Below are 13,238 nucleotides of genomic sequence, written 5' to 3'. Positions count from 1 at the left end.
ACCCAGTTTGCGGGCACGCTGTCTCAGTTCGATAGCCACTGCACCCGCATATTCTGAAGAGGGCCCATATGCAGTCTCCATTTCCTCCACCAGGCAACTGTAATCCCACTGTGACGACAGGGGATTTCTGTGGACGGGTGCCCCTGCCGCACCCACTAGGCAGAACTTTAAGTGCACAGCCATAGTCTTTTCTGACCAGCAATTAGCTTTAGCACAGCTATCGAACCTGTGGAGGAACTCCTTCCATGGGGTGGTGCCATCGTACTGACCAGGATGTAGAGTGGGACTCTTTCTCTGTGATCACAGTCCTCCTCACTGTCTGACGAAGGCTGGTAATGTGCATGGCGAATACGGCGTGAATGTGATTTTGGCCGCTCACATTTTGGGGATGAGCCCTTTAACTGTGTAGTCTGGCTATGCCCTCGCTCTGGTAAATATCCATATTTAGCGTCTGTTGGTGGGTTACAGCAAGAGGTGTGCAGCCCTGGGCATATAGAGTGTGGGAGATTACAGGACATGGGTGTGCTCTGGATAAAACATATGAGGGACATCTCAGGATAGTGGGGACAAAACAGCACCGAGAACCAAGGTTTGGTGGCCGGGGATGGATCGAGCGGCAGAAAAACACTGCAAAGACTGCCACAGATGACAGATAGTAGCCAGACCCGACCCACCAGAACCACTGAGACCCACACCCCTTCCAGACGGGCCTTGGCAGGATGTGGCCGTAGACTTGCTTGGACCCCTGCCATCCAACCATTCCATTCTTGTAGCAGTGGATTATTATAGTCGTTGTTACGAATATGATATCTTGGCATCTACAACAACAGAGAAAGTTCTTGAAAGCCTAGAGTCAATAGTTAGCCGCCACGGCTTACCAGTCACCTGTAAATCAGATAATGGCTCACAGTTCAAGTCTGAGCTACTCCGAGAATATTGGGAAAATAATGGCATCACACATCTCAAGACAACAGCTAAATGGGCTCAGGCCAACGGAGAGGTCGAGCGTCAGAATGCATCACTAATGAAGAGAATCAGGATTGCTCATTCAGAAGGACTGGACTGGAAAAGGGAACTGAGAAAATAAGTGACTGTACAGGAGCATCCACCATACCACGACAGGGAAGAGCCCGGCAGAATTGCTCTTTAATCGTAAGTGGGAGGAAAACTGCCAGACGTCACAGAGTCACGCACAGACATGGAAGTGCGTGATCGGGACAGTGAGAAAAGGGGCAAATCCAAACTGTACACAGATGAACTCCGGAGAGCAGAGCACTCAGAGATTGAAGTCGGCGACACCGTGCTTGTAAGGCAAGACACAGTGGATAAGTTTACCACTCCCTTTAACGCTACACCACACAAAGTTTTGAGTAAAACAGGGAGTCATGTGATTCTAGAATCCCCAGCGGGAGCACGGTACGCAAGGAACAGTACTTTCGTGAAAAAGTACAGGACAACTGGACCGGCGGAGACAACCCATGAGCAGGATGATACACAAGGGGTTGAGGACATCATAGTGGACTCTGTTAAGGACACGGTGACCCCGCCAACACCCACTGGCACCAGCGTGGCAGACAGGCCTAATGCAGGCAGGCCTCAGCAGGCCAAATGAGCGCCTCAGAGACTGTCTGACTATGACGTGACTTAAATTTAAAGGTAGGGTATGGGTGACGTGAGGATTGAGGACTTTTTAGTTTTATTGTCAGACAATGGTTTGTAAAATGTCTGGATGCAAAGTAATTACAGAATTCAATTATCAGACACAGGTTTGTAAAATGTCTATAGATTTTCAAAGAAAAAAGGAAGGTCATGTATTGCGTTTGGATTTGACACCTGTGGGTACCCGTAAGGAGTGATGTCATACCCGGAAATGTTGTAACAAGAGTATTCACTCAGTAAAGTGTTGAAATGCGAGTATGCGTTTGTTGTTTGTTTTGATACAATTCAGTGAATATTGTAATTGTCTAATTTCAAGTATTAAGACGTAAACACAACAATATTCTTTCTTCAAGTTTTCAAAGTCTTTTAAGTGTCCCTTTTCTGTTAGGGAATAGAATGTTGTTATTCCTTTTGAAATCCAGGACTTAAATCTATAATCCAAGTCTTTTACGTGTCCCTTTTCTGTTAGGGAATAGAATGTTGTTATTCCTTTGGAAATCCAGGACTTAAATCTATAATCCATTTTATTAGGATTGAACTCAGGATCATAGGTACACCATTGAATTATTTGTAATGTATGGCCCAGTTTATATTCTTCTCATCATATTCCAGATTTTTAGTTGGGTGTTAATCCATGGATTTTGCACTTTATCTATAAACCTTCCTAAATTTTTGTGAGCTAATACTGCATGAATTGGAGGATCATTCATAATGGAGAGGTCAATATCTTTCCACCTGGTATGAAATGTTGGCTTATATATGTTGATTAAGGGTTTAGTCTGGGCTGCATAAAAATAATCCTTAAAATAGAGTAATGACATTCATCCCTCTTCCCTTGGTAGTTGTAGAGCTTTGAGTTTAACCCTGGGTTTTTTCCCCTGTCAAATACATCTGGAAATTATCTTATTCATTTTGGAGAATTGTTTTGAAGAAATATCTACAGGGAGTGCTTGAAGAGATATTGTGGAAGGATGTTCATCTTTACAGAATCAATTTGATGACTGACACAAGGAAAGAGACAGCATTCCATCTGTGTATGTCATCTTTCATTTTTGTTAAGAGGGGACCATAATTTATCTCTGCCAGTGTTTAGATTTTTTTCGGTAAGTATATCCCTAAATATTTCAATGAGTTCTGGTCCCAATTAAGGTGGAATTTTTCCCTAAGGTGTTTTTAGGGTGTATAATGAAAAGCCAACATTTGCATTTTCTTAACATTTAGTTTGTATCCTGCATATCTACCAAATGTTTCTAGAAGTTTCATTAATTCAGAAAATGAGTTCGGGGGTTTACTTAAATAAATCAAAATATCATCAGTGTACAATGCCAGTTTGTGTTCTTCTCCATTTATGCAGATGCCTTTGATGCTTTCAGTCTGCCTTATCCATTGTGCAAGAGGCTCAATATAAAGCACAAACAGTAACGGTGAGATTGGTTACCCTTGTCTCGAACAACGCTCTAATATAATAGTGTCTGAAAGGTACCGATTTATTTTTATTCGGGCTAATGGTTCATTATATGGATGCCCTTTACAAAGTTTTTGTGCAGGCCAAATTTTTCAAGAACGTTGTATAAGAATGGCCAACTCACTGAATCAAAAGCCTTCTCAGCATCCAGACTAACTAAGGAGGCTTCCGATTTATTCTGTTGGATATGGTTTAATATGTGCAACGATCGTCTAATATTATTGTGAGCTTGTCTTTGTGGGATAAACCCAGTCTGGTCATTATGTATAAGCTGGGGAAGGATCTTTTCCAGTCTTTTGGCAAGGATGGCTGTTTATAATTTGTAATCAACATTCAGCACTGAAATTGGTCTGTATGATCCACATTCTAATATGTCCTTTCCCTCCTTTGGTATAACTGAGATAACTCTCTCACTCCATGATGGAGGCATTTTAGCATCGATTAAAAATGTATTGCAAGCCCGCAGAAGGTTTGGTAGTATCTCGAGTCGAAAAGCCTTATACCACTCTGATGGAAAGCCATCCGGACAGGGTGACTTATTCGCTTTGAGCCTGGAGATAGCGCTGTTTAGGTCTGTCTCAGTTACTGCAGCTGTTAATGTTTGATTTTGTTCCTCTGATAGAACAGGTAAATTGAAAGACTCAATGAACTTTCCAATTTGTTGCTCATCCTCTAAGCGGGGTTGTGTGTACAAGGACTTGTAGTACTTTTTAAACATTTTTTTTTGTATTTCATCTTGTTTATATTGTATAGTCTTAGAGTCCGGGTCCCTTATTTTGTATATTGTGTTATCTGCTTGTTATTTTTGTAGCTTCCTTGCTAAAAGTTTAGTTGATTCTGAGCCTGACTCGTAGTATTTCTGTTTTGTAAATGTAGCCGGGTGGTAAATCTGTTAGATATGTTAAATGATTTTTCACTTAAATTTAGTATAGTTTAACTGTTATATGCAATTGTTACACTGTCAAGCCATGTAAAATGTCATTTGATGTATTTAAATTGTGAAGCAGATTGTGAGTGTATTTTTATAGTTTTGGTTGTCATTGCATGTTTTGACCAGTAAGTGGCAGTGTTGCGGACTTGTATTGTAACTCCGTGCAAGTTATCCAAGTGCATCTTGGGTACTCTTTCTGCAAGTTATCCAAGTGCATCTTGGGTATTCTTTCCTTTTTCTTGTGTGAACCACCTGAAGATTGCGGTGTGACGGTGCTCTGACTCCGTAACGCTACTGGAGTTGATGTTCGGTGATTTTGGGCGCGAGCCGTCGACCACTGTTCGCCATTGCAGGCATGACAAGGTAACTGACAGAGTGAGAAGTTGCGCAATCTTCAGGAAGTTCCACATGTCTTTGTTAAACCCTGTTTAACATACATAGTCCACTGCCGTATTTTGCACCGTATTTTGTATTTTGTATTTATTATTTTCCTTTTAAAATCTTTTCTGTTAAACTTGCCACATCTGTGAACATTTATGAGCTGTTTGCTCGAAAGACACAGGAATTTATGCACTCAGTAAAACGATCTGCATTCGAAGGTTCAAACAATAAAATTAAAGCTACAAGAACCCCGGAAGTAATTGTGTCCTGTGTGGTATCTAATTCCACGGGCTACATAAATATCATCTTTTTTCAATTTCCTGTGAATACAATATATTTATTTCATTTCTAATTTTCTTCATTTTTGTCATCAGATTCGGTTTTTGTTCCCTTTTATGTTGTGTCTCAATATCTTTTAATTCGTTATTAAGGTTTATTAGTCTTGATTGTTTTTATTTCTTTTCATGGGCACAGAAAGATATAATTTCCCCCTAACGACTGCTTTTAAGGTATCCCATACTATAGCCGAATCAACCTCTCTCTTATCATTGTCTTCTAGAAACATTTTTATTTCCTCTCTCATTTGAGTCTTAAATTGTGGGTTGTTAAGGACACTTGTATATAGCCTCCACAATGTTCTCCCCGAGTTGTCTCTGGTATGTAAGTGCAAAAGAGAGGTGCATGATCAAATAAGTCAATACTTCCAATATCGCAGCCATGCATTCTATGGCAGTCTCTCTTTAACCAAAAAAAAAGAAAAATCTATCCTTGAGTGTACATCATGGGGACATGAATAAAAAGTATAATCATGGCCTGATGGATAAAAATCTCTCCAAAGTTCTAATATTCCCAATTCTGCTATTAGAACATTAATTTGATGTCACCTGAGGTGTCCAGATGGGAACGCGCTATGAAGGAAGAGATTGACTCACTTAAAGAAAATTACACATTAGAACTAAAATCTTTACCTGAGGTTAGAAAGATAGTGTGGGGGGGGGGGTCTATGCCATTAAAGAAAATGCAGGAAAAGGAAATGTCTACAAAGCTAGATATGTTGCTAAGGGTTACAACCAGACAGAAGGCATAGACTACCATGAGACATTTGCCCCAACAGCAAATCTTATTCCCCTAAAGGCATTGATGCAGGTAGCAGTCCAAAATGAATTAATTGTTCATCAAATGGTTGTTAAAATGGCATACTTACATGATCCGATAGATGAAGACATCTTCTTAGAACAACCAGAGGGTTTTGAAAAGACATCAGAGACAGGAGAGAAGTTAGTATGTAAGTTAAAGAAATCTCTTTATGGTCTGAAACAATCTGGAAGGAACTGGTACAAACTTCTAAATGATCATCTAGAACAAAACGGCTTTGAGAGAAATCTGTCTGACCACTGTGTGTATAGAAAGCAGACAGAAAATGAAACAATCATTGTAATCATCTGGGTTGATGATTTGATTATTGCAGCAAGCAATAATGATCTGCTCAACAGGTTCAAAGAGACCATAAAATCTCAATTCAACATGAAAGATCTGGGGAAAATATCATACTTCTTGGGTATTCAGTTCGAACAGAAGGGAGAAGAAATCAAAATGAATCAGAAAAGGTACATCCTGAAAATGGTTGAATGGTTTGGAGTGTCAAACTGTAAACTTAGATATACCCCAAGCGAGCCAAAAGTGGAGGGTGACTCTCATGAGGAGGGTGACAGCAGTGAGATTGTTAATCCCAACGAATATTGTGAGATTGTAGGCAGTCTGATTTATGCCATGACTTGTACCAGACCGGATATTAGCTGGATAGTTAGTAGACGGTCACAAACACTGGCAAAACCAAAAGCAGGGAACATGGTGGCAGCCAAACATGTCTTGAGATACCTAAATGGTACAACTGACTACAAGTTGTGTTTCAAGAAACCGAATGAGAACTTGAATCTAACAGCATTCAGTGATTCTGATTGGGCATCTTCTCTAGAAGATAGACGTAGCACTACAGAGTACTGTTTTAGCCTGACAAAGCAAGGCCCTGCCATTTCCTGGAAGTCTAAGAAACAATCGACAGTGGCACTGTCAACTTGTGAGGCTGAATACATTGGTCTAGCAAACACGACTAAGGAAAGCATATCTCTAACTCAGCTGTTAAATGGCATGGATAATAGAGTGTACAGTTGCATCAAAATCCATGGAGACAATCGGGGGCCATCGCACTGAGTAAGAACCCAGTGAACAGACAGAGGTCCAAACACATTGATGTAAAATATCACTTCATTTGTGATGCACTCAGTGAGGGAAAAATAGACATTGTGTACTGCCCATCAGAAGACATGGTTGCAGACATACTGACAAAACCTGTAGCAAAGATTAGAATGGCCAAGTTCAAACGTTTTCTGTTTGGAAATTAAAGTGTATGGTCATGGTACATGGCTTGAGATGATGAGAACAAGTCGGGGTGTTAAGTTATGTGTCCTCATCCATTTTATTTATACTATGTGTTTTATTATTTTTAAATTGCAGGCTATAATCTCATTTGTTAGAATTATATGCTCCCATATTATATGGTGTACGACCATAGTTTATTGTGCGCATGTATTGTAAACCATACGGTGACGTGCACGCCAGATGACTGTATCCGGTTAGCGGGTTTATTCATTCTGGGTGAACTCAACTTCGTGAAAACATGCCATGGTTACTGAAGCTGTTCCAGTGCTATGAGAGAGAAAGAATGAAATGAAAGTAGCTTACGTGAAGATATCTACAGAGTGATCTTTTATTCATATGGATGACGAAAATGTGTGGAAGGTGATTATGGAGATTGCAGCGACAGAAAACGCAACATGGACTGTAAAAAACACACAGCTAAATAACTATAAGCAACATAAACCGTGACGTTATTGGTAGTCGAAGGACCCCGAGTCGATATTGTACCCGAGCAGAAACGGAACCCACACCTGTCAATTGAGTTTAGCAACCGACGTCATTGCGCAATGCATTGTGGGGAGGAGCCGCCATATTGTGATGCCATGGACGCTAGCCGCTGACACGCAATGTTTTTGTCGTACTGCTTCGCTTATGTATGCTTCAAATAGTTTTAAACAAGGTGGATTATACAAAAACAAGCTCCTACCGGACGCCAAGAAACGCTATATTGACAAAATCAACATTATCGGAAATGTCGACCCTTATGAAATCCGCGACCCTGACGCCTAACCTCCCCTCACATTTCCTGATATTTTTACATATCTTGTGTGTGGTGTCAGTGCCTATACCGCTGGATAGTTTCGTAATTATAAATCTTTGGAAGCCCACGTTCAGTTCACCAATGGTTGAGTACATGACCTGGAGATTTATAAGCCTGTCAACGGTGAAAAAATTTGTCGTCCGAACGAAGGTACCAGCTTTCTTTAGCATTCTTCCTTTCTATATCCGGGAACGTTACGAAAAGAATACATTAACGTTGGAATATTCACATTTGTCTGTGTCCAGGTTATGCACTCTATGCGACTTAATCGCCTTTAAAGACCTGGGTGATTGTCAGAGCGAAGGCCGAGCATGACCCACGGGAGGCGATCGACCCAGTTGCTGTCCGTGAGGCTGGCACGAAGAGCGGCCTTCATAGACCGACGAAACCGCTCTCAAAGTCCGTTGCCCTGCCGGTTGTATGCTTTGGTGCGGTGGAGCTTCACCCCCAGCCCCTCCGCGACTGCAGTCCAGAGCTCCGACGTGAATTGCGGGCCCCTGTCAGAGGTGAGGTCAGCCGGCGTGCCAAAACGGGCCACCCAGGACCCGATGAACGCCCGGGCCACCTCAGTAGACCTGGTCGATGACAGGGGAACAGCTTCCAGCCACCTGATGGTCCTGTCCACCATGGTGAGAAGGTGAGTGAACCCGTGGGAGGGGGGCAGGGGGCCCACCAGGTCCACATTCACATGGTCAAAACGCCTCTCAGGCACCAGGAATGGCACCAAGGGGGCTTTGGTATGACGGTGTACTTTGGAACGCAGGCATGCCACGCAGGAGTCAGCCCAGGCCTTGACGTCCTTCCTGAGGCCGGGCCAGACGAACTTGGCCCCCACCAGCTTAGTGGACGCCTTCACACCCGGGTGGGAAAGGCCATGGATAACGTAAAATACACGGTGCCGCCAGCCAGTGGGCACCATGGGGCGGAGCTGGCCCGTGAAAACGTCGCAGAGGAGCATGGCGTTGGTGCTGTCAAACACCACATCCTCCAACCGCAGCTGCATAGTGGCCGTCCGATAGGCCTGGATGTCCGCGTTAGCGGCTTGGTCTGCAGCCATTGGCAGCGTAATCAAGTCCCAAGTGAACGGACCCTGCCACCCCCCGGGAGAGGCAGTCAGCGATCGAGTTGTCCTTGCCAGCCACGTGCCGGATGTCCGTGGTAAACTCCGAGATGGCAGAGAGCTGACTTTGTTGACGCCCGGATCATGGCTCGGAGGTCTTAGCCATGGCAAATGTCAGCGGCTTGTGGTCGACGAAGGCAGTGAAACAGCAGCCTTCCAACAGGAACCTGAAGTGTCGGGACGCGAGGAAGAGACCCAGGAGCTCCCGGTCGAAGGTGCTGTATTTCCGCTCGTTGTCCTTAAGCTGTTTGCTAAAGAAGGCAAGGGGCTGCCAGGCGCCGCCCACCCACTACTCGCACACCGCCCCGACCGCATAGTCAGAGGCGTCAGTCGTGAGGGCAATCAGAGCAGTGAGGGACGGGTGCGCCAGCAAAGCGGCATTGGCCAGCGCAGCCTTGGCGTCGTCAAAAGCTTCGTCCATCCCTGGGGACCAGTCTACCTAGCCCTTGGCTTCCTTGCCCCGCAGGGCCTTGTACAAGGGCCTCATGCGGTGAGCTGCGTGGGGAATGGACCCGTTATAAAAGTTCACCATGCCCAAGAACTCCTTCAGGGACTTCACAGTGCGGGGGCGTGGAAAACTGGCGACAGCGTCCACTCTGGCAGGAAGCGGAACGACTTCTTGCAGGGAGATGTGGTGGCCGAGGAAGTCGATGGATGACAGGCCAAACTGGCACCTGGCTGGGATGACTATGAGTCCATGCTCACTGGGCCGCTCGAACAACTGGCAGAGCTGCGTCAGGTGCTCCTCCGCGGATGCGCTGGCCATGAGAATGTCATCCAGGTAAACAAACAAGAACCGCATATCCCGTAGCACAGAGTCCATCAGCCGCTGGAACGTCTGCGCTGCCCCCTTGAGACCAAAGGGCATCCACAGGAATTTGAAGAGTTCAAATGGTGTGATGACCGCTGTCTTGGGCATGTCCCGAGGGTGGACTGGTACCTGGTGGTAGCCCCACACCAAATCTACTTTGGAAAAGATGGTAGCCAGGTGGGTGGAGAAGTCCTGTATGTGTGGGACGGGGTACCGGTCAGGGGTTGTGGCGTTGTTCAGGTGACGAAAATCGCTGCAGGGGCGCCAACCGCCGTCAGCCTTAGAAACCATGTGCAGGGGGGAGGCCCACGGGCTGTCCGAGCGGCGCACAATGCCGGGGCGTTCCATGGTGGCAAACTCCTCCCTGGCGATCGCAAGCTTAGCAGAGTTGAGGCGCCGAGCACGTACGCAGACCAGGGGGCCGTCGGTGGCAATATGGGCTCCACGCTGTGCTTTGCCACCGCTGATGAGAACGTAGGTGTGGTGAGGTCAGGGAACTCTGCGAGCAGTCATTGATGCATATCTCTGGCGGCAAGCATGTTTGACAGGCCGAGCGTCCCTGCACCTCCCAGTGTGCACGGGTATGTAGCGAAAGAGACAGCATCGATCAACGACAGTTCGTAACATCCACCAGCACCCTGAAGGCGCACAGGAAGTCCGCGCCCAGGAGGGGAACCGACACGGCGGCCATAACGAAGTGCCAGCCAAAACGCCGCCCGCCGAAACACACCTCCACATACCTGGTGCCGTAGGTACGTATGGGCGTGCCGTTCACGGCATCCATCGGGGGGCCTTGTCCGCCGGCCATGGTGTCCACAGCTGATGCAGGCAGGATGCTACGCTGAGCGCCCGAATCGACCAGCAGCCGCCGGCCAGATAAGGCGTCCTTGATAAACAACAGCCTGCTGTTCTCGCCAGCCCTCTTAGTTGCTATTAAGCGCCGGCCCTGGCATTTCACGGGATGCTGAAGCTGCATGGCAGGCGACACTGCTTGGCCCTGGCACCAAACCTGTCGTGGTAATAACACAACCCGCTGTCACGCTGGCGGCGGGCAGCCACCGCAGCCGTGGTGCCCGCTGCGTCCTCCAGAGGCGGGGGCGAGGTCTGGGTGGGGAGCATCGCATGAACGAACTGCTGCTGGTTGGCGAGGAAAATCCTGTTTGCTTCCGCACCCAGAGCGCGGTAATCTTTGGTGGAGGAGAGGGGGGAGCTGGCTAGCACTGTGCGCACAGGCGCTGGGAGCTGCCGTAGAAAAATATGGGTGAAAATGAAGGAGGGGTCCGCCGAGCCCAAAACGGCCAACATCTTCTCCAGCAGCTCAGGTTTGCTATTGCCGAGTCCGTTGAGTGACAACAGGCGATGCGCCTTCTCCATCTCCAACAGCTCGAAGAGCTGCAAAAGGAAGGCCTTGAGTGTGCCGTATTTTCCCGCAGCCGGTGGGGCTTCCAGTAGCCCCACAGCTCGGGCCGTCGTCTGGGCATCTAACGCCGCCACCACATGGAAATACCTCGTAACGTCCCGCATAATTCCTCCCAGCTCGAACTGGGCTTCAATGTGCTGAAACCATGGTCGGGGACTGTGCTGCCAAAAGTCGGGCAACTTCACTGTTGCTGCTGAGATGCTAGCGCTAACATGAGCCATACCGTTAGCATCACTCGGAGCCAGAACGGTGTCGTCATCGCTTTGGGTCGATGTTCATTGTCAACGTGCGAGGTCACCAATGTGGGAGTGCAGGAATGAGGAGACGGAGAGCTCGAGTCAATTCAATTCCGTTTACTTGCCACACAAAACGACACCAATACAGCACAATCTCTCGTGGCAACCAGCTAACCGCTAGGCTGCTGCAAACATGGCTCCACCCCAGAAACTCTAAGCAGTGCCTAAGTCCGCACTCTGAACGTCTGCCTTAAAGGAGCAGCGGCCCCTTGTGAATCTACCCTCAATTGTGTATCACCACAACACACTTTATACAGACACCTTGCAACCCTCTACAGTACCCGAGTCCCTTGCAACACCTGTGTTATAGAAGCGTAGATTCACATGACCTGTCAGCTATCCAACTGCACTTTGAGAAATACAGGCATGCTGCAAATGTGACTGATGCGCAGGCAGCGGCTATTGAGATGTGCACAAGACAACAGCATAATTCTTCTGCTTGGTATGCAGGTCGGACTGGAAGAATTACTGCCTCAAACATGCATGCAGTATTTGCCACCAGTATGGAAAAACCAGCCCTGACAGTTGTGAAAAAGGTGTACAACCCACAACACACAGTGTCCACCATACAAACCAGATGGGGTGTTAACCATGATATTGATGCTCGAAAGGTCTACCTTCACAGCAGAGCCCCGCATCACACAAACCTATAAGTGGAACAGTGTGGTATTATAATTAACCCCAGCTTCCCAGAAGTTGGAGCCTCTCCTGATGGACTTACAATGTGTGATTGCTCTGGGAAAGACTGCCTTGAAATTAAGTGTCCCTTCAAATATGCAGCATCCAGCTGGCCTTAGAAACAAAGGACAAAGACTTCTGCCTCGAGTTGTCTATTGGTAAGCTTCAGCTTTAGAAAACACATTGTTTCCACACACACACACACACACGCACACACACACACAAATCTTTGTCAGTGGATCCAACCAATGTGACCTTGCTGTTTGGACTCTGAAGGACTTAGTTGTAGTATGTGTCTTTCCAGACCAGGAATTATGGGATCTACGTGTACAGAAAGCACAAAAGTTCTTTGAGAAAGTTGGCCTTCCAGAGCTTGTAGCCAAATATTACTCAGAGAACACACCACAGTTACTATAAGCACTGTAAGCTCACTTGCACAGCCATATAGTCTTGATGTTGCACTGTATATAAAAGATGTATTAGGTTTATGAACTGTTCAAAAACTGCAACTATTTTTGTAGATGTTTAATATTTTAAGTGTTTATAAGAGAAAAAAATATATAAATTCTCTGGTTTTAGCTGCTGAAATGTGAAAATTAAGTCTTTGTCTTAACTGTCAAGCACACTGATTATTGTTATTGTTACTACTTTTGAATGCAGTATTGTTCATATTTGTGATATTTTTGTTGCACTTTAAGATGTTTGCTTTGCTTAGACAATGTTTACATTTGATGCTTGAAAAATGCAGTTTTGCTTCACTCCAACAATCTTTTGCACATAGTTATATTGTTCATATATGTGGTTGATATGTTGATATTAGTTGTAACCTTTTTGTTGCACTTTCTGGAGCTGTTTACTCAGACATGTTTACATTTAATGCAGGAAAAATTCAGTTCAATTTCAAATTGAACCACCCAAAATCTGCACGTTGTACTTGCAAATTACATTTTTATTGAATCAGTTTCTACAAGATCATATTCTGTCATCTGTTTTCAATTTAAGTATTAAAGTATACAAACATTTCATAAAAAAACTCAACCTCAACCTTAAATATCTACAGGAGTAAAATGAAACATACATTAGTACAACAGTAATAATCCAGAAATATGCGCTATTAGTAAAACATTGTATTGTTGAAAGAGTATTTTTACTTTTCATACTTTATGTACATTCTGCCGAAAATATATTCTATTATGATCTGAAAACTTTGTACATTTCTGCATACATCATTTGTAAATT

This window comes from Lampris incognitus, chromosome 1, assembly GCF_029633865.1.
Source record: "Lampris incognitus isolate fLamInc1 chromosome 1, fLamInc1.hap2, whole genome shotgun sequence".
Lineage (NCBI taxonomy): Eukaryota > Metazoa > Chordata > Actinopteri > Lampriformes > Lampridae > Lampris > Lampris incognitus.
Note: the sequence above shows the minus strand (reverse complement) of the source record.